This window comes from Solanum tuberosum, unplaced genomic scaffold (assembly GCF_000226075.1).
Source record: "Solanum tuberosum cultivar DM 1-3 516 R44 unplaced genomic scaffold, SolTub_3.0 scf00113, whole genome shotgun sequence".
NCBI lineage: Eukaryota > Viridiplantae > Streptophyta > Magnoliopsida > Solanales > Solanaceae > Solanum > Solanum tuberosum.
The window spans coordinates 303,098-307,706 of NW_006239039.1; positions in this window are offsets into that span (position 1 = coordinate 303,098).

A 4,609-nucleotide genomic window follows, 5' to 3' on the forward strand; every position below is an offset into this window, starting at 1 on the left:
ATATTATTATGAGTGGCATTCCAGGGGCTAAAATCCTAGCATAGGTCGATCTTGATTTGTATATTTATGAGGAACGCATCCCAGGGATTGGGTCATCCTCTTTTACCACTGATTAGTTGGTCATTGTGTCACATGCTACAAACTCTATAAAGCAAAGATGAATAAGCTAAAACAATGAATACAATGTACATGAATCCACAAGTATAAGCAAAGGTGAATGTAATATAGGTGATTCCACAAATATAAGTGAAGGTGGTCTCTTGTCCTTATCTATACAGAATATTGTACATTTTTACTTGATTTCACTTGAGACCTTGTTTTACATATGGATACTTTATGCCTTAAATATTCAGTACATTATTTTTTACCGATGTCCCTCATTGAAAATTTGTGTTTCATGCCGCAGGTATAGGTACCCAAGCTAATAGAAAATGTCCAATAGAAGTACATGAAACTCAACGGCCTTTAGGGAGCTCCATGTTGATTGGGGGCTTGCCGAGTCTCTAATATATTTTTGAGGTTATATTATAGTTAAAGGTATGGCGGGGTCATTTCCCGACCTAATCTAAGTTTCTATCTTTTAGAGGCTTTGTAGACTAAATGTCAAAGTAAATCGTGGTTATGTCTTGTTTCTAGTAATTAAGGCGTCAACAGCCTAGCATGTACATTTATTTTGAGTCTATCTATTTTTGTATTTTATCAAGGTATTTGACCTATACTCATCAAAAAGTTATAGTTATCATAGTTGCATGTACGATAGGCACAAGTCATAAGTTGGTTCTCTTGGGCCTTTAGGGCATCGAGTGCATGTCAATCTCAATGTGACTTGGGGTGTGACACTGTTAGAAACAGTCTCTTTACCTCACAGATCTAGGGATAAAATTTTGTATATCATACGCTCCCTAAATCCCATTTTTAGAATTACACTAAATATATTTTCATTGATATTACACTCAAAAGATCTACATACCATTCTTGTACAATTAAAAAAGTCAATAAGTATATATGTTAATAGTTCTCAATAGTATTATGGTCCTCTTTTGTTTAACCAACCTACATAAATGTAAAAAAAAATCATTAAGTTTTATGTTTTTCTAATGTATGCATTAACAAAAACTCATTTATTTACCGTAAGAAAAACATGATAACTGATAACAAACCTCTATGGTAGGATATAATTTATCACTACAGTCTAACTCTGTTTGTTTCAATTTGTTTATCTTATATTTCTTTTAAGTCTTTATAAAAAAAGAAGGTCTCTTTGATTTTTTAGGAACTCTTTAATTTCTACTTCTCACATAATATTTTTAAGTTCCCAGATAAAATTTTGATATATTTTATTACGTACATATTCTTAATTTAAGATCACAAGATTCATTTTTTTTTTAAAAAAATTCTTAAACTTTGTAACAAGTCAAAAAAGGAAAAATCAAATTGAAATGAAGGTAGTTGACAATAATTTATGCTAATATGCAAAAAAAAATGGAAACCAACATCTCATTCTGTTGATTGATCAATTATGCGATTAATTCATCATAAAATTAATCAATTCGTTACCTCTTTTTCCTTAACCTTCCTAGCATGCGGTTTCTTTATGTCGTATAATTCACACAACTTATGTTGTTTATTTAATGATCACAATATCTAATACTCAGCATACACAAACAGACACCAACCATATATATAAAATTGTGTTACCTAAATCCCCTCTCATTTACACCATATATATTTAACTAGTTAAACTGTATGTTCTGTCTAAACACTAGTTTTCGTAGATAACTGATTGTTCAATGATAAAATAAATTAAAAGGAAGGTGACTTTAAAATCATGAAATATTTATAATTCAAACGTAAAATTAATCAAAAAGATCAAAACGTTACTTTAAGTATAGTACATAAAAGATAACATGGTTACATATCGATCTCCCATGTCGATATAAAGTTGAAATAGCAAATTTAGTAGTACTCATGGTGACCAAAGAAATAGTTTAAGGGTCAATGGAGTTGACTAAGATCAATATTAAGGGGTCGGGAGCAAAATTTGGTCAAAGAGGATAGTCAAAGAGGAACTAGATTTATTTTCCAAGCCAATATATATCAAGGATATCTCCTTGAATCACATTTTTTGGAAAGTTTTTGACAATATTCATACACCAAAAATATTAAAAACCTCAACACATAAGGAATTATAAACCAACATGGTCTCAATCTAGTCTAAGAATCAATTGAACTAAATTATTTTTGAAAAACTACAAAAGGTTAATGAACACCCGCTTGTAAATCACAAAATCAAACGAAAATTGTATGATTCATGACAAGTGATTGCTTTTGAATTCTCCTTTTCCATATTTTCAAAATATTTTCCATCATCATTTGCCAATATTGAATCACGCGCTCAAAGATTATTGAGAGAACAAGGCCCCACTAGGGCATTAACAGCAACTCGCAAGATAGGTAGTAAAATAATTGGAAATGTAGGACCGACCAAACTAAAAGCAATGTAGTAACTTCGAAAGATTAATCCCGACAAAAGCACATATTAGAACATTAAAACATGACACCATCATTTAAACTATTATACAAGTTTATCTAGGCACTATCTTAAAACCATATCTCATCATACATACATAAAGTAAACCACCCAAACTATGAAAGCAAGTAATGTCGCTAATTCTTGATGAGAAAGATAGAAGCACTCCCTTGACCCTACATGCACGGTGGTTTTCTCGGGGCAATGTAAGGATGACCTTGGTCAATCACAAGTTCATTTGGGGATGGAATCGTTGGGTCAATGGGTAGGTCAAGTCGGCTGGATGGGGAGACCACTTGCCACCTGTCTGGAAGAGTTGAAACATAATTGTAGGAGAAACGAGGTAGAGCTCCAATAGAACCGACTTCAGTTGGTGCAATTCTTTGTGGTGTTGCTGAATTTCTAGGAGGCTCATGTTCTCTAATTGCCCCTGATTCAGAAGAAACAATAAAACCCATTGAATTAGAATCAACACAAGCAACCAATGAATAGGGTTCAACCCAAACTGGTTCATCGAAATTCAAATTCTTTTCTTTCTGTTTTTCTTCAACATCAGTTTTTATTGATGAAAAATAAACATTCTTATTTCCATTAGGTGATGCTAGTGGATTCTCCTCAATACTTTTCTCCATTATGTTGTAACAAACAACACAAAAAAACAGATAGAAATCAAGAATGGATGTATGAGAAACCAAAGAGGAGGAATTATAAAATATTAGCTCAAGGAAAGAAATATCTAGGGTAGGGTTTGATATAGAAAGTAGATCACTAGATTTTGGGCTATCCAAACATTTTTTAGATTTGGGCCATAATGGCCCAATATTGGGTCTTGCATTTATGGACTTTAAATAAATCAAATGAGCCATGAGTTCAAATTTTATTTACAAAAAGAGGTATGACAAATCAAGGTTTATGAAGGGTTTTGGTAGATTAAACTTTATGAAAATCAAACTAAATTAAAAGGTAAAAAATATGATTTTTATAGATTTTTAAGAGAAAGGGTATTCTTTGAAATAATGAGAAAAACAAAAAATACAAAAATAATATTTTTTTCTTTTCAGTGGAATCAAGAAAATAATCGTGTCCTTTTGTCGCTTTGGAGTTTTGCAGAGGCTTTCACGTGTAGGAAGGTTTTGAAATGGGTGGAAAATATATTAATGCTTCGGGGTGAGGCGAGGAACTTGGGATGTAAATTTGCCAACTAGAAAAGTGATGAAATTTTATAGATTGTCTAAATTAGTATATTATCTAAATTCTAAGATATAATAGTCACTCAACTATATATAATTATCAAGTAAAGGTATATTTTTTTTGTTTTGTAATATGAAGGTAACTCAACTTTGATTATATCTCTTTAGAAGTCACCTTATTAATATTTGAACGAGCATAATACAATATGGATGTTTATTTAATTTATAAAATCCTTTTAACTTTCCTTTTTTTTTCAATCTACATTGCAATAATCAATAACTTAACCTAACCTTAACTCGTGATTTAAATTATCCATATTCTCTCGGAAAAAAATCATGACGGAAATTTTAGTTTTTTCTCTCACAAAAACTTATGTCATACATATACTTATTTGATGTATATATCGGTGAATACTTTTACCACATGTATCACTTCATAATTTATTGTCTCTGTCTACGTAGAATCTCCATTTGATAGAACACACTAAATTCTATTATATAGATGCACTAATATATATGAATATTTTCTCTACTTAATATTACTTTTAATTTTTTTTTATTCATTAAAATAAATAATACTCCAAATAAAATTTACAAGTTCTTGTAAATTTTTATTTATTTGCGTTATGACTAGGATTAAATTAGACTATGGTTTATTGTTATCTGGATTGAAAAAAGATAAAAAGTTCATGTGAAAAAAATAAAATGTATGTCATATTTTGTTGATAATAGGGGGTCTTCGAAGATAGATAAACAAACTTGGGTAACCTTTTTGTCCCCCCTCCCCCCTCCTCCAAAAAAGTGCTTGACTTTGTTAGACAATTACCAACAGTTAAGTTACCTTCTGAGTTATTATCTCTTAAATCCCCCCTCCCCCCCCCCCCCCCTC